The sequence below is a fragment of the Aythya ferina genome (assembly GCF_964211825.1).
Source record: "Aythya ferina genome assembly, chromosome: 3".
Taxonomy (NCBI): Eukaryota; Metazoa; Chordata; class Aves; order Anseriformes; family Anatidae; genus Aythya; species Aythya ferina.
The window spans coordinates 62,807,711-62,832,501 of NC_140298.1; the positions used below are offsets into that span (position 1 = coordinate 62,807,711).

Sequence of the window (24,791 nt, forward strand, 5' to 3'; positions counted from 1 at the left end):
TAGCGATGCCGTGCTTGATGCACCCCAGGATACGATTGGCCCTCCTGGCTGCCAGGGCACACTGCTGGCTCATATTCAACTTGCTGTCTACCACGACCCCCAGATCCCTCTCTTCTAGGCTGCTCTCCAGCGTCTCATCGCCCAGTCTGTACATGCAGCCAGGGTTTCCCCGTCCCAGGTGCAGGACCCGGCACTTGCTCTTATTGAACTTCATGCGGTTGGTGATCGCCCAGCTCTCCAACCTATCCAGATCCCTCTGCAAGGCCTTTACGCCCTCATTTGAGTCCACAACTCCTCCAAGTTTGGTGTCATCAGCAAACTTGCTCAAAATACCCTCTATTCCTACATCCAGATCATTTATAAAAATATTGAAAAGTACCGGCCCTAAAATGGAGCCTTGAGGGACCCCACTGGTGACCGCCCGCCAGCCTGACGCAGCTCCATTTACCATAACCCTTTGGGCCCTGCCCGTTAGCCAATTGCTCACCCAATAGTATTAAGAATATATATAGATATAGATATAGATATAGATATATCTATATATAGATATATCTATATCTATATATAGATATATATATATCTATATAATAGATATAATCTAATCTAATATAATCTAATACTAATCTAATATAATCTAATACTATAGATATATATATATAGATATATATATATCTATAGTATTAAGAATTGACGGAACACGAATTAAGATAAGGTACTTGGAGCTATAGGTAGGACTGCATGTGGAAACTTTGGAAGATGATGAATCTGAACTCCTACACTAGAGATTACAGAGATCAGCTGTGGATTTGGGATCCAAATTTGCCTTTGTTCCTCAGAAGGTGAGAGTAGGAAGACAGATCTACAGCCATTTACTGCAAGCTGCACAGCTACTCCATTTCTAAAAGCTATGGTCAGTGATGAAGGAAGTCCAAGATTCGTGGCCAAATACTGCAAGATCCAGTGTGTGTGAATTCTCCAGCTCTCAGCTTGGTTTGGTGGCATATGCTCATCTTGTGCCCAGCCCTGGAACAAGCCCTCATGCATGCCCAGCCTTGCCCTTCCCCATCCCCATACTGCTCAGGTGTGGGGAAGGTGAATTGACCTTTACTCACAAGACTGCAGTGAACAGAACTTTGCGCATTGTGAGTTCTTGTTGGACTCTAATGGACAGCTGATTTCCTTTGCTCTGTTTACATATTCTTCTGTGCCAAAATGGACTTTGGTGTCAGCAGCACTTCATTTAGAAGAAGTGTTTATCTTATCAGTACTTCGTTTTGACAGTCTCATTATACTGTTTGGATACTACAGATTCAGCAATGTGCTTCACAAAGCAGAATAAGCACCTTCAAAGGATTGTATTGAGACAGCTGAAGGGAGAAGTACCAAACACAGACAGCAGAGCTGGTGATATACTATTCTTTCTTTGTGTCTGAGAATATTTGGGTAGGTTACTTAAACTGCAGAGGTATCTGGGAAAACCAGCTACTTATTTTGCATTGTGACACCTTGACAGTAACAAATTCTTGCTGCTTATTGCCAATTGATTTTCAGTCTGCCTTCTCAGGGGTGACTTTAGACAGCAAAGGAGCCAAGTGCAGATAACTGAACATGGGAGCAAGGGAAAAGAGGTTTAAATCTCTCTTGGGATGTGCTGCATCATGTGAAAAGATGAACAAAACATATTCCATCTATGAGGTTAGGAAATAAACATGGCACTGAGCTGCTACTGTGTGTCTGTTTGTGTGAGAAGTACATTAAAACCCTGCCAAGGAAAGTATACAGTCTGTGTAAAGATGCTCCTTTTTGTTTCCTTACCAAAAATGTTTATATATGTAGCCCTTTCCTGAGAAACTCCAATTCATGTGGCAATATTTGATGTCTATAATTAGAAAGCATGGATAAGATACAGGACTTTATTTTTTATTAATTATTTTTATATTTATAATGTTATTAATTAACAAACTTATAAATATATGGAAATGCATATATAATGAATGTCATTGTTTCCAAGCACGTTTTGTTTTGCCTCAAGTTTACTTGTTTAAAAAGTACATAAAAGCTTGAGGGCAGAATGGTCAACTCTTTCCTAAATTAGAGCATTACTTATTTGTAAGAAAGATATAGTTGATTAGCAAGTCCTGTAAAATATGACTAATAAACGACCCATCTAATATAGAAGTGACAGCAGAGGATAGGATAAGAAAATTAGTCATTTTAATCATAAAAATTTAAAAGGTTAAATCCTCATAGTATAGAGAGCTGGTTAGAGCTCATTGAACTCAACGGACATACATGAACACCTGTGGACTTTGGGGCCACTTCACCTCCAAAGGGGGGTGATTTGAAATCTCACTGAAAATGCATTAGACCCTCATTTAGTATAGAATTGCTTAGAAAATTAGAATACATTTATAATAATTAGAAAAGTTAAATGATGAGCAAAGAAGTGTGTATATGTGTGTATGCATTTGTGTTCTTGTCCCTTGTGGTAGTTTTTAGATTAGAGTTTGTAACCTATAGAAGACAGCAACTTCTCTGGGCCAGTAGCATTTCCTTCTTCGTACCTTCTTCATACCTATGGACTGTGTGAGGTATAATCAGAACTTTGATGATTTTCCTTACATACATGTGTCCACAAATTCATTTGCTAGATCAGAGAGGAAAAAATAAAATTAAAATAAAATAAAACAAAACAAAATAAAATAAAATAAAATAAAATAAAGATGCCAGACGTAAGTTCTGCATAGAAGAGAAAAACCTGGAGGAACATCTGCCTTACGTAACAATGAATTGCTCTCCTGTTCACTTGTGGCAAAGCCATTACTGAGCCCTAAAACAGCCATAGCCATCAGGTTCTTAAAGCCAAGATCCGAATCAAAAGAAATATCAAAATCCCCTCAGACCGTACTTCAGTGTGGATATCAGGTGGTCACTTTAAAATCCTTTGAAGACCCTTCCCACATTCCAGGGGAGTGGTGCAGCCTAATAACAGTGCCAGAGATGAAAGGTTTAATCTGGCAGCTGGAAAACAAGTTGTACTGTGTGAGGTTTGCAGACTTAGATCTATCTGTCTTCTCTAGAGAAGAATGGGAGGTGGCTTGCATGTTATGTATGTCTAGGTACTTACATATGGAAAAGACATTCAGTTTCAGGGACTTTCTCAGCTTGTTGACAAAGACTGAACAAGGTCCATGGCAGAGAATTCAGCCTTGAAAGAAGTTATAGCTTTTTAGCAGAGAGGATAATTGAACTAATTAACAGTCTTCTAAAATGAGTGTGGGTGTGGGGTTGAGACTCAGCATGGGTTTAGGTCTTTAAAATAAATCTTAAAGTCCTTCTAGGAGATATAATTTAATCCCCCCTCAGAGGGAAATTCTGTGGCTCATAGGTCTGGGGACTCGGGTGGCGTAGTTGTGGAGGTGCTTCCTGACCTTAATGCTTGCAAATGTATGAATTAATTATTTATGTCATCCTTTCATGGACCAGGGAAAGTATAATAAGTCATGCATTACCTTTAGAGTGCCCGTAACACCTGGAGCTCTGTGCTAAGACCTCCACTGTAACCAAAGCTTATCAAGGCTTCTGGGTATCAGTGAAAAGATTTCCATTGTACACTGGGCAGATGTATTCTCAGGTCTGATGTCTTAATTTGTCTTTTTTTCTTTTTCACCTCATTCAGAAACATCAGAAGTAGCTGCAGCTGGAGACAGGTCAACAGATGTGTAGAATGCAGATGCTGGATTCTATTTTCTATTTATTTACTCCACAGATCTCCAGATTTGTCTTTTCTAAATTAAATCAGCAAATACAATTTTTTTATATTGATTTTATTACCAGAGTTAAGATGAAATCATTTGAATATCCTCTTTAACTGTCAAAATGTGCTTGGTTGATGGAAACCTACTTTAATTTTCCTCTTTTTTTTTTTTTTTTAATTATTATTATTATTTATTTTTTTATTCAGTTAACTAACGAGTCTTTCTATGTACAGAAACTTTTAAAAGATTACATACCTGTAAAAATAGGTTATTGAAATGGAGACAATGAGGAGGTGATGCTTCCATAGCAGAGGCTGCAAAGAAAAGCAGAACTGCCCCCAAATTCCCCATTTCTGAATAGCTAAAGAACAGAAGGGATAAAACAATGCAAAACAAACAAACAAACAAAACAGCTCTGAAATCAAAACGGCATTACTCTGTAAGAATGAATATCCTGAAATGTAAATCAAGTATAATTTTTACTGTTTTGCAATGTCACTCTGGGTAATGGGTATTTGGAAGAAATAAATGTGGTAGGAGTGCTTGCTTTGGCAGGTTCCACTGTATTTGTACTTAGTTTGTAGCAGGAGGCTGTAACTACAGTTTGTTCAGTTGAAAGGAGTCAAGAGACCCCCAAGGGAATCATGCTTTGAAGCAAATCTAAGCAAATAAGCAAAGTGACACACAATTGAAACCACTGAACAAAAATCTACAAATTAAGCAAATAGAAGACTTCAGTGCTATCCCACACAGTGGGCAAATCCAAAATACATACAAGTGGAAATTCATGGTCAGTGGCTGCCCCAAAAGAAATAAATTATGTCTAAAAGATAAGGCAGTTCTGTCTCTGTAATTCAGCAGTTAATGCTGTGATAAACAGCGGGGGGCTAGTCACATATGGACTGGTATGAGATACTCTTTAGAAAACCTATTCCTGCATTAAGATTTCAGGATGCCCCAGATTTCCGTCACAATCTCCTTTCCCATCAAGGGGAATGCACTCCAGTTTGAGAGTAAGAAGACTATCTATTTTTCATTTAACAAACTTTTATCTACCTTGCCTGTTAAGTATCCAAAGTTAGACATTCAGGTAAGGTCACTAACCTCATCTTTGGGTGACTTTGTGAAAGTCACCCTAAGATTATGCTTATCTCTGTCATCATGCTTCTTGAGGAACACAAGCATTAACAATGTTAGGCAGCAATAGTTAATAATGCACAAACATTAGGTGAACACATTTTACTTAATTTCATTGAGATTTGGGCACCTGTGTCTTTTAAGCTCCTTTAGGAAACTCACCATTTAATAAGAATACTAAGCAAAAATATTGCTGGAAAAAGAAACTCAGTAAGCTTTTTCCTAAAAAGACTGATTTTATTAGGAATGTGGAAACAGATTACCATGTATATCACACTGATGCTTCTCTTCAACTCTTATCCTAATCACTGTAGACTGAAAATTATGAGGTAAAACTGGAAAAAAGAAAAAAAAGCCACACATTTCAAGTGTTGTAACAGATGTGCTTATGTGTGTATGTTTGAAAGAAAACACATGCAATTTCCCAACCAATAGCTAAAAGAACAGTCTGGTCTGATTGCTGATTGTGCTTTGAAAGTTAAAGTTCCTTAAAAAAAAAAAATAAATAAATAAAAAAAAAAGGTCAAAATAAAGGAAAAAGGAAAATCTGGAATTCCAGTGATCCTGGAAACCCTGGATAATTAGAGAGTTTTACTTCCATCAATTCATGTAGGCTGCAGTTCCCCATCATGGGCCCGAGGGTTCCTAAGGAGGCCAGCTAAGGAAGGCTAGCTGGTAACGCCCCTAAAAAGCATTCTTAAATGTGTCTTTGTCAAATCTGTGGGCATTTGGTGTCCATGAAAGATCTGTTTTGGTTTCATCTACAAAGAATTCAGCCTGAAAATCAGGCAGGGGGTCTAATGACTAGTTTAAAATCATTTGTCTTATAAAATAAATATGTCAAAGGATACAAACAAACAAACAAACAAAAACCCTTACACTTGTATATACACACGCATGCACTCTTCCAAAAATAATTGTCCAAAGTATATCTAGTATTATGAAAGCAGAAATTAAAATCATGTTTTTCAACATAATCTTCCTGGTCATTCTCTGGTAGAAGTGCAAGTTCTGCAGCCTGTGATACACTGACTTGGAAAGAAGGAAAACATCTGTAGGAGACTGAATCTCAGAGGGCTATACTGTCCTTCAGACAAAGTGGTTAGATTGGGATAAACATGTGTTTTCAGTGTGAGGAGTGAGAGAAAGGGTCAGATTTAATTTTATATGGGCACAAAAGGATTGGCAATTCTATTCTATTAGGGCATAATTTTGTAAAAAGACAGCTTTTTATGCAAATAACAGGAGGCTCAATGCTTCTGACAAACATGTGAACAGAATTAAGGAGAAGGTTGAATGATAAAATGGAAGTCACAAATTTCCACTCCCAAGGCACTTAGATGAAATAAATGCTAAAATAACTCTTTTATTTTATTTAAACATTCATTAGAGTTTTCAAAGATATGTAGGAAATGCCATAATGATACAGCTATTTGTCTTCAAGAGAATGTTTAAACCACAGAGTTTTTGAACTTAAGTTCAAAAAAGAGTGGATTTCCTAGGGACAGTCATTGTTACATTTCCAAAAGGGGAAGCTCTCATGAGAAAAATCAAGCCAGAAGGAATAGGATAAAAGAATTAGACCTGGTTTAATTCATTTTTATTTATTTATTTATTTTTAATATCTACATGACAAACATAGAGAACAGATACAAACATACATTACTTAAATTCCTTAATTCTTCTGTAACATTACTTTGAAACCTTTTTTTCTATTGAGCAGAATGGATTTGATTAGTTGCTATTTGACTGAACTATATAAAATCTAAGAAAGTATTTTTTTTTGCTTTATTGTCAGCTGTGTTCACACATTGTTGGAAAAGAGCAAATGAGTACAACATGGCTACCCTTATGCAATAGAGTCAGCATTGGCCATACAGCCCACAACAGAGATACTGGCTCCAGCAACCAGGTAGGCCAAATCACTGAGATCCATATGACATGGACTGTCCTACTTCTGGCTTTCTGATCACTCTTAGCTTTAATGTCCCTGCAGCATGAATTGTGACCCACTGTGCAGTGAAGAAAATACAAAGGCCGGGATCAGCAATCTGTTGCTCAGGGACAAAGGGCTTGGTGAGAGGAGATGTCAAATGGCATTCTGCAAGACTGGGAACTGAGAACTGCTTTGTCTTGAGGGAAACATCTGTGAACATAATCTGGCTCTTGGCTCCCACTTGGTTTTGCACTCAGACACAGGAATTTCTTTTGTACCTACTGTTTCTCTTTCAGTTGTACCACAGAGCACCTAGTAGTTCTTGGATCAAGTGGTGAGGGCTTTAATGATAGAAACATAGCGTCACATCAGAGCTCTCTGATAATCCTCTGTGCCTATAGCAAACAGCTTGATCTGCCTCATGAGAGGTGTATGTCACGAGAGCACATTTTGTATCAGAGGTCTTACTCTACATTGCCATTCAACCTCTTTGCATTCAGAGAATTGCAAAATAATTTCCTCCTGCTGCTGCCACTGGTGCTCTTGGCAGATCTTGGCAGTTTGAGATTATTCTGTGAACCTGGGAGGTAAGTGGGACAGTATAGTCAGGACACTTCAATTTTCCTTTCTCCAAATCACAGTTCTGGAGAAGGGAGACCAGACTCCACAGCTCAGGTTCCATTAAAAGTGTCTTTTAGCCTGGAAACATTCAGCTTTTTGCTAAAACTATCCGTATCTTGTGGATTTTGTGAAAAAGCATGGTTACCAACAAAGTACAGATACTGGTGTGATCTCAGCATATACTGAACAGGCCACTCTTCTGGAAGTGGTGACATGATGGTGCTGCTAATGACTGCTAATAATGCATGCTAATATCGAGAGTGCTAGGGATCTGTCAACAGGTACTTTCAAAGATGGGAATTTTAGACTTCATCAGTTTATGCCTGGATTTTTATGTCATGGGGAGGACTGGAGTGTGAGCTGATATCTTAAGGTACAATTGGCCAGAGGAAAGAATTCTGGAGGAAGATGGGACACATATTAAATGGATTTATCTGGACTAGATGGTCTCTGGAGGTCCCTTCCAACCTCAACCATTCTGTGATTCTCTGATATCTGCACCCAAAATCATCAAGCACCTGACTGATCCCCATCATAAAACAGCAGCTTTAGCAATCTCATTGTTACACCAAACTCCTAATTTGGAGGGAGTAAGTGAAAAAGCATGTCACATCAGCTGTCAGGTTTAACAATGTGTCCCTTTGTAGGCCAATTTTTAATGATTTATGAACATTTATTTTCCAGAGATACAATTAATTTCATCAAAATAATGTAGAAACTATTTTATGTTGATGCTGAATACAAATGCCAGTGGATTTAAGAAAATTTCCTTTAATTTCAGTGAGCTTTGATTTGAAGCTGAAAGGTGAGTACGTATTGTAGTCTAACTTACACATTATCACCTTATTATACTTTGTTTTATTCCTGAGGGTGCAATTATGTATAAAGAGCCTAATTTTTACCTCCAACAAATCATTTTTGGATTTAACCCAGAATTTTAATGGTCTCAAATTAGGTATGTCATGTTAAATATCTGAACTTGGTTATAGTAAAACCCTTGCAAACTGATACAAATGGGATGGTTGTGTATAGTGCCTGGATTATTTATGCTAGTAATAATAGAGAAGAAAAATCAAACAACCTGAGCTGAAAAAACAAGATTAAAATTGAATCACGAAATTTAATATATAATCTACACGCCGAATCTAGTCTCAATATCCAGCTTGAAATCAGAAGTCTCGCAAAATTTCCATGTTTTGGGATTGGTGTAACTAATAAGAAAGCACTGTTTTTTATCAGTACTATTCAGCTTAATACATTTGTAGTGTAGTAAAGACCTAAAGACCTATTCATCAAATTGGGGACAGATTGTGCAAAGTGCTATAATGTATGTAGATAATGTATGTAGATACAGCCTCTGCTCTGAAGGAACTTTTGTACAGTGAAGACAGCTGACACATTAAGAGCAGGGAGGAAAGATTCACTGTAATGTGCTCATGTGTGTTTGTCCTTTTCATCTTCCTTCTATAAATACACATAATTTTTAATTTTATATGTCTTTATTTCTCATAGATACCACTGTTAGCCAAAAGATCCTTCAATATATCTATTATTTCTCCAAAGAATGAGATTCTTATTAACTTTCTGAAGGGATATCTACTTGCAGTTTATAGTATTTGAAATTGTAAGAAGGATTCCATTCACAGTTATAATGCTATTTTATTTTGGGTATAGGCTTTAAGAATAAGATTTTCTGTGTTACTACAGTAAAGCCCTTTAGGACAAATTTTCAGCTAGGATCTATTCTTGTTTAGCCATAGAACATCTGGCTTCAGAACTGTATTGATGTTACATCATCAGTGTTTTTACCAAAATATGAGTCAAAGCAGTAATAGAAAATTCCACATTCTGATAATGCAGATGAATGTAGAGACACTAAATTAAGCATCCATTCCTGGACATAGATAGGGTCTAGTGCCATGGTGTGCAGTATCGCTCTCAACAGGTGACATCTGCTCAACAGGCAGTACTTATACATCTGAGTTTCCAGATGTATAGACTGAAATATCATGTGCCAATATCTCATGTCAGTGACATCATTGCCAGGCACTGTGTGATGCCATCAGCCAGGCACTACAAAGCCATGCCAATCTTTCAGCTATAGGCAAATTCTAATCTAGACATAGGTTTGAGTAACTATTTCCCCTATTCTGGGGAAACCCCACTTTTGTGCCCTTTTATTTAATGGGGGTAGAAAATGTTCCCAAGCTTCTTTTCTCTGTTTTTTTTTTTTTTTTTTTTTTTTTTTTTTTTCCTTTTTTTTTCCTTTTCTTTCTGCAATTCAACCATTCAACGTTGTTTTGAAGAGTCTTATGCTCAATGGTCACTTACTCCCTAATACCTTGGGAGAAAGCAGAACGCTGTAAGTGAAATTGAATGGAATAAAGCACCGAAGGCGAAAGGCTGTCAAGAGCAATTGCTTAAAACTAGAAGGATAGACTACTTAAAATATGATCTTGAAGCTAGAACATAAGGTAGTTATTTAATTTTTTTGGCTTACAGTATCAAACTTGTCATTACTCTTTTAGGAAAGGTCTAAGAAAATTGTTGAGTACACGAAAGTAGCAAAAGTAATTTTATTTGATAGAAGAGGTTGGTGCTGGTAAACAGATACATTCATTCAATGCATCATTAGTCCCAGAAAAAATTGGATTCTTGCCAAAGTAGAAGAAAATTCTACTGGGAAAGAGAACTGATCACAGCCAGATGAATTAGACCTATTATTAAAAAAAAATGGTAATATGTCAATCATGATAAATTCTCATTTCAGATATTCGTGAAACTCTTAGAAGATATTTACATATAGGGCAATCCAAATATAATCAAACATAAACTGCCCACTGCAAGTATTGCCAGAACTGGATAACTGCTCACACCGGCTGTGGGACACTCCCTGCTCTGAAATGCCTACGATGGAAATAGAAAAGACTGAGGAAGAATGTAAAGTCACTGGCATGTCCATGTTTAGAGGGAGAGCTTGCCTCTTCTCCAACAGGAGGGTTGTTTTCTAGAACTCACTGTGGAAAGCAGTTCTGCTGAGCCCAGGAACCTGCAAGGTAAGCACAGAGATTTACAACTGGGAGAAATTACATTCTACCACCAAGTTTGCTTGAAAAACCAGGGACTCTGGGTGATATGTCAGCCTGCCTTTGAGGCACTGTGAAATAATAAAGGTGCAGAGGGTAAAGAAGGGAAGTATGGATGCAGAAAGAGAGATGGAGACAATTCCTGAGAAGTTATGAGCCAGCATAGAGTCAGCTACTTGAGACAGTAACAAATTCAACCTAATTTTCAAAAGAAGCAACAAAAGAGAGGATCAGCTTTTGATAGAGCACAGCAGGAAAAGCATATAAGTCATCTGCAATCGATAATTTTGCCATAAGGCTAAGCTACTTCCATGATAAAGAGCTGGCTTTGATGTCAAAAGGAGCAGGTGCCTGTGGGAGGTCAAAGTTTGAAATGAGATTACTCACAAGGATCAGAAAGATAATCAAATCTGCCCACTTCTGTGGCAGTGACATATCAGTACAAAAGACTCAAGTTCTAAATAGCCACAGTTAGGAATGAAAAAGGATAACTGCAAAATCCTGATGAGAGGACAAAAGGGAAGAACGGTTTCTGAGGGCAACTCATTTCCGACTGACTTGAAAGGACCAAGCTCACTGGCCTGTTAAATGGCTTTTGCTGTTCAGTAGAGAGGGAACTGGAAGCAAGGACACTCAGACCCAGATGCACAGATGGGCATGGGCCTTGCAGGGTTAGTAAATCTTGCAATTTTAGGAGTGGAGTACATGAAGCCCAAGTAAGCATCCATGGCCCTTTGCAAAGAAGGGAGAAAGAGTGACTGGGAGAAAACCAAAGCTACCCATAAGCAAATATTTAGGAATGTGTCTTAAATCCTACCTTTCTCATAAATGTACTCATAGCCCAGAATTAGGCATTTCTGTAAAACTGGGATTAGCAGACAAAAGCATCCTCCTGTGTTGTGGTACTAACACATTCTTGTGTAGTTGGTTTTCTAGCTCCTTTTCTGTCCTTGGAAAAGCAACTAGAGCTGTTTGCCTCCTGTACAGTGCCCAGTGGTTATAGCACCTGTCTAGCAACTGCAACAACAGGGTTTGAGGGCCTGGGGCTTTAAAACTGCACATCCTACACTTTAGAGTGCTCTGACCTCCAGAGTAGGGTCTGGGCTGGTGTATTGGGCTGATTCAACTAGATTCTGGACCACAATGCTGAAATTAATGCAAGGTTAGTAGAGCCAGAAAAGGGAGTAAATGTAGAAATATTCTCTCTCACTCAGTGCTGAGCTGATGTCACCTTGAAAAGGATAAGCCAAACATCTGCACTGAAAAGAATTGCTTAGTTTCACCACATTGAAGTTCTTTATGGATATTGATCATGCAGATATTCGAATATCTGATCTCAGAGGTAGGTACAGCTGAACTATACAGACAGCTTAGTGCAGTAGTAGTGAGTTCAATGTAATTTCAAAACCTTTGTTTACAGTCTCTGTCAGGGGTGATGAAAGTATCTTAAGGGCAGGTAACAGAAAGTGTCTGGAGGACTGCCTCACAGTCTCACAGCTCTCAGTCTCTGGTTTGCAGCCAACACATGGCACCTAGTCTACAGCTCCCCAGATCAGATCCCTGAATTGATATCTTTAGTTTTGCCTATGCTAATAAACTGAATGAGGGCAAGGACAGCATCAGGTGTTGTTTGCACATCGTCAACAGTTTTATTGCTAGTGTTTCTGGCCAGAGTTGGTTAGCGCTCTCCCAGATAATTTCTGGACATAGTTGGAGGGATAAAACAGGCCTGGGACTGTCCCTAACAGGCAGTACAGAGGGGGTCACCTTATTTGAGGGGAAAGAAATAGAGGCTTGCATCATGTCACACCATTTATCGTCAGCCCATTTACTACTGTGAAAGCAGCATTAGTGTTCACACATGCATAAGTGTTTGTTCTCGTCACCAGAGCTGTGGCATCCTTTTCTGACTGAGCATGAGCCCACGCGCATAGGGGGATTTGAAGAGGAGGTTCAGAGTGGGAGCTGAAAGTGCTACAGCACCAGAACAGGCTCTGTCCAATGCTAACACTGATTGGCCTAAGTAGGACAAATATCCCTTCCTCCATGCATTTTCATGGCAACCCAAAGGAAGACAAAATGGCCTGGATGAGTTTGGCTAAATGAAGTGAGTAACCTGTTGTGATTTAGCCCTAGTAGGTAGCTCAGCCCCATACAACCATTCGCTCACTCTCCCCAGGTGGGATGGGAAAGAGAACCAGAAAGGTAAAAGTGAAAAAAAGAGAAATTCCTGTAACAAGAAACTCATATCATGGGTTACAACAATGTAAAGGTATATCCATCACAATCTCCACCCTTTGTCCCTTCAGACCAGGTTACAAGGTTTAACACTGAAATAAATTCCTCCCCTTGTCCCTGGCCTGGCTAGCAGTGAGGGGTTCCTGTCGTACTATTTCCTCTAACATGCAACCAAATAAGGAGAAACAACAGTTTAAAGATATGTCCAGAACAATCACCACACCTGGTCCTTTTGGACCAGGCCATAGGGTTTAACATTGCAATGAATTCCCCTCACCTCTGCTCCATTATGGGCTGTTCCATTGACCACAGTCGCTTTGAGGTGTAGCTGATGTGGAGTGGCCTTTTCCATTGGCCACAGCACTGTTAGAGGTCCCTTCAGACACCTGCAGTGGCATGGAATTCTCCATGGCCACAGATACTTTGAAATACACTTGTTCTGAAGTGGACTTCTCAGTGGCCAGAAGCACATTGGGGTGTTACATGCTCCCAGCTGGACTCATCCACAGGACATCCTAAGATTTGAGTTCAGTCTGGGGTTCCAGCCTGCCCTCTAGAACAGCACAGGAAAAGCAGCAATGCCCTTGTCATCGGCCAGCCCAGGCAGATGGCCATAGCTGTTATCAAAGTGTCCCCAGACACAGCAAAGCAAGATGATAAACAGTAGAGCAAACAGCAGAAGTAAAAAGAGCTGATAACAAGAACTGGACTCTATCATACAGTAAGGCAAGCATGCCCCATGGCAAGCCCATGAACCTGCCAATTAGCAGCTAAACAGCTATAACATTTATAAACTTGGTCTAGCACACTCCACACTGCAATCATATCTGTCATCATCCCAAACCTTTTGGGCCCCATGGACCCCATTTCAAAAGGACTGTTGTGGTTTAACCCCAGCAGGCAGCTTGCTCACTCTCCCCAGATGGGATGGGGGTGAGAATTGAAGAGGTGAAAGTGTGAGAGCTCATGGGTTGAGATAAAGACAGTTTTCTAGATAAACCAAAAGCCCCATGCAAAAGCAAAGCAAAACAAAGAATTCATCTGCTACTTCCCACTGGTGGGCAGGTGTTCCTTTGGAAGACAAATACCATCACTCCAAATGTTCCCCCCTCCCTCCTTCTTTTACCCCAGGTTTATTGCTGAGTATGACACCAGATGGTGATGAGATAGATGACTATCTCTTTGGTCAGTGTGGGTCAGCAGCCCTGGCCTGTGTCCCCTCCCAACTCTTGGTGCACCCCCAGCCTCCTTGCTGGCAGAGCAGCACGAGAAGCAGAAATGTCCTTGTCTCTATTTAAGCACTGTTCTGCAACAACTAAAACATCCCTGTGTTATTGCCACTATTTCAATCAAAAATCCAAAACGTGGCATTGTGTGAGCCTCTAAAAATAAGATTAACTCTATCTCAGCCAAAACCATGACACCTGATCAGCCTACTTGGATGATATCAACAAGACAAAGTTCAGGGTGAGAGTATCATGATAATCTTTCATCAGACCAGAATGGTCTGTTTGTAACTAGACAACTGCCATGGAACCTTAGAACATCAATAAAAGCTGTATTTCCCCCACCTTATATATATATATATATATATATATATATTTCCTTTGTAGCTGTTTCTGCCTGTTTTGTCAAAGCATGGAAAGAAACCATCATTTATAGATCATACCTGAACAACAGAACTAACTCTTTCATCCTGACGAAGAAAGATTACTTGAGAGAATCAGAGAGTGTATCCAAAATCCTGTCTCTGAAAGAAGGGCTTTGATACAGTTTGATTTTTTTTTTTTTTTTTTTTTTGCTTCGTGTAGAAATTCTATTTTAGGTTCAGAGGACTCTTTATTTTGTTTTGATTCTTTGCCCTTTGTGTATCGTGGTCAATAAATGTCCAGACTGGCACTGATTTCTCACTTCATTGTTGCAACTGAATAGACTGAGGTCCTTATTCTTCAAACCCTGAGCCTCGTTTCACTGTTTGATGTTGTTCGGTAATGTAAATACCTTTGTCATCCTGAGCTTAATTATTCTATCAATATTAATACAACATAGTCTTATCAACAATTGTTTGTAACAACTAATCAGCTACATTAATACAACTCCAGGCTGTAGATTTACTGTCACTAGTTCCAACAGGGCTTACTCCCAGTTCATGAATGCTATCTCTATCATCTCCCTCTGTCATCTCTCTCTCATTCTTTCTCTCTCTCTCATCTGTATCATCTCTGTCTTGATCTATACCTCTGTCTCCATCTCTCTTTCCTCCATCTCTGTCTGTCTCTCCCTGTTTCTATCTTTATAATTTTTATCTTTATTTTTCTTTATCTATCTTTATCTAAAAGAAATAATGTTATTAAAATATTAGCTTGAGTTTCAAAAATTCTACTGATTTCAGCTGTTTGCTTTGAATGTCATTTTTTCATTCTGAAGAATTGAAAAATGCTTATGTTGCAATATACATGTATATTTGCAATATGCCTGGGCAGGGAGTAGTTCTCATACTGATACCTGTCTTCTAAAGGAGTTTTATCCAGTAAGCCAGGCAAGAAAATCAGTTATAAACTCTTGCTAGAGCCATGCAATTTTTAGTCCTGCTATCGTGTTTGTGGAGTTTGTGGAGGCATGAATTCAAGGTCATGTACTTCTGTGTGGCCATGTTATAGCTTGTTCCTGTTCTCTTCATGTCTTCAGGAGACACATAGCTGTTCCCATGCCTTTGAGGACTTGTGTTCTCAGCCAGTACATACATTGTCCTTTAAAATCTTGTCCAATTTGTATGAAAACTGCTTCAAATAAATGATCTCACAGTACAATTTTGCCCCAGTTTTGTAAGTCCTTCCATAAATTCTCTTGACGTCTTCACTAAATGTCTTCAGTGTTCATATCTTCCTCACTGGTAGTTTACACTACCTTGATGCTTTGTGCTTGGCACTCATGCAGATATCTATTTAAAAGTACATTTTTAGCCCAGGGATTTAGCCATCTGATTCCTATTAACAGTAATGGGAACTGCATGACTGAGTCAATTACCACGCACTGTGCTGAACATTTACTAAGTACCTTGCCCTTTGCTTTCTGTTTAAGATATTTTCTAGCTTTTCTGAAATGAGAGTACTGATCTGGCTATCAGAACTGGATATGGGTCACTAAAAATCCTTCTCATATTGATGGGTATTTGTTGTTGTATATTCTGACAAAATTGAAATGCCTCTCTTGGTATTCCATGACTTCAGTAATAGTCTTTGAGCTTTTTTTTTTTTTAATTTAATTTAATTTTATTTTTTAATGCTGCTTCAGATACACCCACAAACAAGCAGATGATCTGTGATTTGGAAAGAGGGTACCTCTAGAAGACTCTCACATGAGGATTCTCACTGAGTTTATTGTGGGACCTCTCCAAGTCAAGTGCGTGTAAGTATGTAAGAGAGAATAAAAATGAGCCTGAGCTCAACTCTGAAGTGGGTGACACAAATGTTTCCCTTCTGCTTGCTGCTGTTTCCCTCATTGACAAGTGCAAATGAAGGTGCGGCTGAGCAAATTCAAGAGGGTAAAACTAAGTTTATCAGTGAAGGGTATAATTGGCAAAAACATAAACTTTTGGAAAGATCATTACCATGCCAGCAGTCAACTCTCAAGCTTGTGTGTGGTCTTAACATCCCGACAGTTGCAGTTTTGCTTGGGGAGATGGTACTTTTTGCCTTTTTTTTTTTTTTTTTTTCTTTCATCTTTGGCTTGCAAAGAGACTTTGTCCCTTCTTTTTAGATAAGGACCTAGTTAGTATGACCTACATTTTCCTTTTGCCATTGTAAAGATAGAACAGAATTTCTGTCTGAAATGTTAAAGGAGCCAAAGAAAAAAACATGTCTAAACCTCTTTTTTAATTTTAATTTGAAGAATGAGTGATTTTTTTTTATTATTTTTTTTTAATCTTTCTTTGCAAACTCTTTTGGAGAAAATAAAAAATAAGCAAAAAAGTAAAGATGTTTAGCAGATTTATCAGAAATTTTGTTTCATTAGATGTTCAAAGCTTCCCAGACAAGAGAGCAAAAGGAGGACTGTGAGGACTGGATATATATTGTAAAATTAGTCCACTGGGAGTAGACTATTAGGTGGGTGAAGAGAGAGAGGCTAAAAGCTCTTTCTGCCTCACTGTAGTAGCTGACCCTTTCCTCAGCAGGAGCAGAAGCAATAAGAGGAGAAGGCTGCATGGATAAAACACAAACATTATCTTTTGGGATGGTACACTATTCTAGCAGCTCATCTTTGTATTTTATACACAAAGCAGGTGGTCTCCTGTCCCTACTTCTCGTACATATTCAGAAGAGTTGTCTATGCCTAAATGTGGATCATCAGAAGCAGTTCAGCACTAGGAAGATCATCTAACAGCACAATTATTCACCACCTTCTGATACAGTTCTGTCCCATTTACTCAGCTATCCACAAGCAACTTTAGAAATGTTTCATAAAAGGATAGGCCTCTTGCTGAGATTAATAGTCTGTGTTTAGGTTCATACTAGCATCTAAGCATTCTAGCCTCTGTCTTTTTCTTCTGAATTTCAGCTCTTGCTAAACGAGATGCTTAAGTGAAAGGTTGTAAGGACCAAATAATTACTAAATTTAAAATAATTTTAATCAACATGACCAATAATTTCAAATAGGAGAACCTCTCTTCTGTGACAAAATTGGTCATGGAGCTTCCATAACCACTGATTTTGTTTCTTAGCATATCCTGTAATACTGTGGAAGTCTTAGAAGGTGTGTAGAGATTTTGATAGGATGAACAGAGAAATAGTGTATTGTTCCTCTGTAATTTGTAAATTTTTCATCTGTAATACTGACAAATTCTTTGTAAAGCAAGTATGGCATGTGTTCTGTCATGAGTTAAAGAATAGTCATATAATAAGTGCCAATCAGGATAAGTTTTGTAGAAAACAGATCCTGTCAAACAAACGTGTAATATTTGACTTCTGAAAGGTACCTTAGTACAACGTTTCCATGAACAAGACCAGCTAGTCCCAATCCACAATAAAAATAATGAGGATTAAAAAGATGTTAGCTGAGAGTTGACCTCCCCCTGCCCCCCCCAAAAAAAACACCAAACCAAACCAAAATAAAACACCAAAAACCCCATCAGAAAACAAGGAATTCTAGTAATGAGGCATTCAGCTGCAATTGGACAGTATGGTAGATACTTCATTATGGCAGGGTGCAATCCCTCATAAGCCTGCCTCATACAATTGGGGCATAGAATTGGGGCATTCCTAGAGGGGAGTGCATTCTAAAGATGATATGACTTCATGATTTTGACATGAAATAAAACCTTGTAAATTATACTGAAGCAAGTACTCATTTAAATTTCCTAACAACAACAACAATATATGTATGTATATATTATAGGAAAAAAAAAAAGTAGATTTTATGGAAGATGTATTTTTGGCTAATAGTCACCTGAAATGAAAACTCTTAATGAACTATAACTCTAATTGTTCATGGTCATACACTTAAAAACAATTTAGGTCGGTATTCCAAAATGAGACTGTATCCAGGAATACAGAGACACTGGCAAGTGTCTTGAGACCATGAATATAAGCTTTTGCACCTTTGCTCTCAGTGTGCTTGTGCCTTGGCTCTACAAGCACAGGAGTATCAGTTAAGAATATGAAGGTTCTTTTTTCTTTTGTATACTGCTAATGAGACCATAACTGAAAAAAAAAAAAAAACACATGACTATTTCTGGTGTTGCAGTTCAAAAAGCATTCTGTAAAAGTGAGCAATGTTCAAAAAAAGATAAATGAAAGGTCTGTGGTTTGGAAAACATATTTCATACTGCGAAACTTAAGAAGCTTCATCTACTTAGTTTGTTGAAGAGAACGCTAAGGGATAGTTTGATCATAGCCTGTGTGTACCTATGTGAGAAACAGATTTCTCGTAGCCAGCTCTTTAATCTAACAGGAAAAAAAAAAAAAAGCAAAAAAAAAAAAAAAAAAAAAAAAAGCATAATGAGATTCAGCAGTTGGAAGCTGAGGCAAGACAAATTTAGATTTGAAGCACAGAACACATTTTTAACATGGAAGGTATTTAAACATTGGAATAGCTTATCTAAGAACGTGGTTGTCCTCCATTATGTGGACTCTGTTTTAGGATTAACTGTCCCTCTGAAACATATGACATAGTTCAAACAGAAACTTTTTTTTTTTTTTTTTTCCACAGAAATAACTGAGAGGTTTATGTGGCTATGTTCTGTTGAAAGAGAAAGAAGATAATCTTGATGGCTTCTTTCCAACTTAAAATTTATGAGTTTTACCAAGAGCGTAAAAATATGAACTGAATATTAACCATTCCTAATGTCTACCTGAGAGCACAGAAAACTTGAAACTTCAGATCTGAGATGCAAACAGCATATTTTAAAAAGAGTGATGATTCTCATGTTTATAACTGTAGAAATGTCAGCTCTTTCTCTCCCTATGAAAGCAAGAAAAAATAAGAAAATTCATATTATAAATCTCTAAATTCTGTCCTGAGCAGAGGGTCATTAAAGTCATGTGTAAATGTAGACTGGAAAATTCAGTGGTTGTTGCCTTCAGATAGAAGATCCAGCTGTGAGAGCCCAGATGAATATCTGGAGACAAACAAAACTCAGGGAGGGTTGTGCTTGAGGACCTGGATATATCCCCATAAAACAGGTGTGTCTACAGGGTGACTAGGCATGGATTTATTGAGGGGAAAGAGACATCCTTGCTTCCTTCCTTCAGTCCCACAACAGTATGGTTTTCCATGAACCCCGAGTTATGGAAGGAAGGTGTAGCCATGTGGCTATAAAACCCCACAAAGGTTACTTTATATTCAGGTCTCATGCTGTCTATAAGGGTGATTTGCTGAAAACTATTTCTGCTAACTCTGGTGGGGCAGGGTTTGTTAGCAATAGTTTGGAGGTTTGTCACTGCCTTCTTTGTTCAACTTCTGATATATATATATGATGATGATTTTTCTTATTTTCATTTCATTTCATTTATTTTATTTTATTTTATTTTATTTTATTTTATTTTATTTTATTTTATTTTATTTTATTTTATTTTATTTATTTTATTTTTTAATTTTTGTGAATTTTGAATGGTTTGCAGAAAGTAACACCATAAGATTATATGTGCCACCCCTATGCAAATGATGATAAAAATACTTGTACTACAGCACATTGCTGGACACTTAGCTTTTGGCATGTACAGAAAACATTTTCTGAAATCCTAATTCTAATACTTAGATCGCACCTGCTTTTCCAGACACATGGACTCTCACTCTTAATGTATTTCTTATTGCAGCCCTGTACCTTTGACAATCAGGTCAAATGCTCATTTACGTTGGAACTGATAAGAGGATAAAGTGTGCACCAAAGCTTTCACATCACCAAAGGATCAATAACAAAGCTTTACCTATTTAGTCATCATATGCATCCCATGCCTGAGTTGCAACACATTCAAAAAGCTGCATAGACCCCAACTTTTCTGGGCTAATGCAAATTAATTGTGAACCTGTGAAGACCCTTCATTTTTCTTTGGCAGGTTTTAGATCCCCCCATGTGATTGATCTTCCTGAGGGAACATACATTTCTCTGTATTTTAAAGAGCCTTGAGGTGTCTGGTGGATTTCAAATGAAACCAAACTAGCCACTGAATGTCTCTGTGGAGGACCAGACTTTTTTTGGGGTAAGAAAACTACACTGTTGGTATAGCTTGAAGAGCCAATCAGAGATATTCCTAGTGGTTAGAGCTTTAAATAGAAGTGGAAGAGTCAAACCGCGCAAGTTAATTGTAAATGTTAACAAGATTTTATTCATCATTGATATATTTTGTTATTGAGAATCACTTCCACCTTGACGTTGCCTCCTACAGCTACTAGTAGGACTCTCTTGCATGATAGATAGTGGTATCACTTAACATTTAATTTAGTCAGTGCTATGCTTACTTGGCTTATTTGATCTCAGCAAGAGGTGGGGAAGAAAGGGAGTTACTCCTGAAGGTATGATACTTCAGTTTAAACTTCATAAGTATTGGCATGAATAAAGGAAGGAAGAAAATGGCAGAAAAGAGGTATTGGTAAGGAGGTGACAGAAAGGTAAAGGAAATTTATAATTTGTATTTTATGGTTGAAATTAAAAGAAAATATTGTGGAAGCAGGAAGGGTGTTTAGTATGAACTGAGCCTGTGTTTGGGTGATAGCTGAGAGATAAATATAACGTGGAACTTGGCACAAAGACACGGATGCCTTCTGGAATCACTTCTCTTTTAGTGTTCATTGCGGATATACAATGGAGCTGTTTCAGAGGCATAAATAAATGTGACTCATAAATTTAACTATGTTAGGCTAACAAGTTGCACTAAACTAAATAAAATAAGAAAAGAAATCTGTTAAACACAGGCTACTGTAGTAGTACACTAGAAATGAAATACAGCTCATGTCCCCAGCTGGAGGAGCACTCGTGGCTTATCTCATTTTTTTAATTTTTTTTGGTGAACAGGTTGGCACACATAGCCCATGAGAACTTAGAAGAAGCATCTGCTAAACAGGTATAAATCACTGTAAAACTGAGTAATGCAGCTGTATTTCCAAAGTGAACAAACAAGACACATTCCCATTATATTTCCCCTTGTCTTCCTCCTTTCTGTGTCTCTGTTTTCGTTTCTTCATTTTCTAAAGAAGGCAGGGCTTGAAGCATTGACCAAGGTTGTGGGAAAGTTCAGCTGCAAGCTCAGACAGTGTCCAGCTCTACAGACTCGAGCACATTGTTTTGTTTCTCTTTGCTTCTGTTCTCACGTAGCCCTCATCTCTATACATTTTCTTCCTACGTCCCATTGGGTAAGACGCACAAACTGCATTTGGAGTAGGGATTAAAACTTAGGAATCTCACACCATCATTACTGGGCTATGGGAGACCTGTGAGAGTTGAATATGTCTAATTTATGCTGGCCTGGTCAAGTGAAGAGAAGTGGTTGACCTCTGACTGTGCTCCTTCTCAGTTGTTATGCCACAGTTTATGAAGCATCTCATGAATTGCTTTAAATCACAGACATGATCACAGTGAAAGGGACGTGAAAAACTTAGCTCACTATGGTGGCCATCCATCTGTGGTGGGCTCAGAAGCTTATTCACAGAAGGTCAACCATTGACTGAGGTTTGCTGGAGGAGGGAGAGCAAGCTGTTCTGCTCCCACCTGCTTTATCGTGCACTTTGCTGGCTGTGAAAGAACCCACCCTCCCAAGAGAGAGGTCTGTTCCTGTCTCTTGCTTGCCTGAACTTGGGGGAAACAGAAGCATTAGCCCACATAGGCAGAACTAGTCTAAAATTCAGGGTCCCTGTGCCCTCAGTGAATGTATGGTTTTTACCCCACCTTGCATGTAGCCTGATTTCTTCTACTGCTTCTTTGCTCCCTGTGAGTTGAACTGACAGTTTTGTTGTGCTTTGTATTGATTTCAATGCTGGGTGCAGTAGGTGAGCTTCAACAGTGTGTGCTTAATCATATAATGGACACTTTGTTTAGGCAGTTGTCCAGGAAACTTTGAGATTTTTTTTTTTTTTCCTAAAAAATATTACTGGAACACGAATTATGCCCTCTCATTGATTCTCCAACAGAAATTGACTTTTGTAGAGAATATTTCTTGGAATTTCCATTCCCTCACCTTTCAGGAGATTCCCTTCATTTACTGGAGCTTCACATGAGGTCAGATATTTTAGCCTTTAACTTTCACACAAACAAGCATTTTAAAAGTGTGGGAATTCAAAATGTTTTTCAGATCAAGTCCTTCAACTTTTCTTCATGAAAGAAGAAATATATTTAGATCTACTTTTCAATGGGACAGTGATTTTTGCTGCAGCTCTACAAGTCCTGCTTTTGTCAGAGCATAACTTTCAGGAAGAAATGTCTCTGACAGTTCTAATAAGTGTTTGGCTTGAACAACAGCTCTGGACTTTGTCCCAGGAGAAAAGTAACATCCTTGAATATTTTGCAAATCATAAATCAAGGAAAAGCTTTGTTGTTGGAAACATTTATTTTTCCTGGCTTTTCTTTGAAATAGCATTGATATATCACTGACAGAGACATTCTTTTTTACATTTTTATTTATTTTGTTTTATTTTATTTTATTTTATTTTATTTTATTTTATTTTATTTTATTTTATTTTATTTTATTTTATTTTATTTCTGACACTCAAAGTATATGATTTGTTTTGTCTTTTTGTTACAACAAGGTTTTACCTTAAACTTTTATTGTATCAGTATTTATTATTATTTTGTATATTTTTTATTATTATTTTACCTATTAATGTTTTTTTCTAGTTGGAATCCTAACAATGCTGTTTTTTTTTAATGCATAAACTGATGTAGTCAGCTGCATATTTCAGGATCTCTGCACTATGTCTCATATGAATTACCTGTAAAAGTGTTTTTCAGGTAATTCAGTCAAAAAGCCCTGGCCAGTCAGAAGACAGAGAGTAGAAACATTGCTAGTCATCTTCCAAACATCTTCTTTTAGTAATTTACAATGATAAGGGATTGAAAATGAAATTAAAATTCTTTTGTAATTTCATTAGCTTGGAAATGATTTTATAGCCTGCTGAGAATTAAACGTTGAAGTACAGCACAGTGTACAAAATAATTCCTGTTTTAATACATTTTATGGTCCTCAGAGGAGCAGAAGCACAGCTCAGCTCAGCATTAGCCTGTGTATTACTCAGCTTTCCAAGTCTTTAATTCAAATGAAAATTAAACAATATTCTTTTTACCAGAGCAGTTCATCCAGAACTAGCTAAGAAAATCATTTTTCATTTCAGAGGGCTCTTACTCAAACCCTTTCAAGGTGTTTTTTAAAAAATTATTTTATTCCAAAATTGAAAACCCAGAATCCTCTGTAATAAAAGATGTGGAGCCCCTATGCACTAATTGTGTTTCCTGTCCATTACAGCTGATATGCACTAGTTAAAAAGCTATGATACTCTGCATAAAACCATAATGTCTGAAATCAAATTCACATGGTATCCAACCCTGATGAATTTTTCAAGAGGTTCTGCTAGACTTTCAGATATCCATGTAAATAAAACATTAGTATTTTAGGATTATTTTTATAATCCCATAATTAAATCCTAATGAATAATAGAAATCACGTGTTTTGTTAACCAGGTTCCTGACCTTTACAGCAGATGTATGATCAGACAGTAGTGGGCTTGATGTTGAGATCAATGCAGACAATAAGAAGCAAGTCAGAAAGGGACAGTTAAACTGGTAAACAAGAAGCAAAGAGCTTACTAGCTTCTTTCACATGATATTTTTCCTAAGGTCTGGCATGAATTCAGCTGAGAAATAAAATGTGTTCCCTCCCCATTTTTGAGTGAAAATCTTTTAGTGAACCTACAGTTTCCTTACCAGTGACTCAACTCCCAAGCACTTCTAGCCCCTCACCAATGGCACAGAAGAGCTCCTTGTGCACGTGATGGCTTTGCTTCTGATTTCCCCTTGTTGGGAACCCTCTGGTCACCTCTAGGATACTGTGCTGGCTTTTCTGTCTTCACTCCACAGCTTATGGCAGCAACAAGAGCAAGGCTGGAAGAGCAAGGCAACAAGGAACTGACTGGAATATAATGCACTTTGGCAGAGGTGGACATAGAGAGAGCTGTAACTATTGTCCTGTCTCCTCAGCACATGCTGAATACAGTAGAAAATTTGACTTGGTTGCTGCACACTAATTACTCCTTTCTTATGTGATATTCACTTCCTCTGCTTGCATGTTTTCCTCCCTCCCTCCCTCCCTCCCTCCCTCCCTCCCTTCCTTCCTTCCTTCCTTCCTTCCTTCCTTCCTTCCTTCCTTCCTTCCTTCCTTCCTTCCTTCCTTCCTTCCTTCCTCTCTTCTCTCTTTCTCTCTTTCTCTCTTTCTCTCTTTCTCTCTTTCTCTCTTTCTCTCTTTCTCTCTTTCTCTCTCTCTTTCTCTCTTGCTTGTTTTGGATATTCATTTTATTTCATTTGAAATAAAGGAA

The 24,791-nt window shown here is 38.0% G+C and overlaps 1 long non-coding RNA gene across 1 annotated transcript; it reads left to right on the top strand.

Annotated features, from left to right (window-relative positions):
• Positions 1-6,733: 6,733 nt before the first annotated feature.
• Positions 6,734-24,579, top strand: LOC311435060. The gene is made up of 5 exons (XR_014691893.1): positions 6,734-6,807; positions 10,223-10,508; positions 20,330-20,473; positions 21,286-21,334; positions 24,097-24,579. It is a non-coding gene; the product is annotated as an uncharacterized lncRNA (long non-coding RNA).
• The last annotated feature ends 212 nt before the right edge of the window (positions 24,580-24,791 follow it).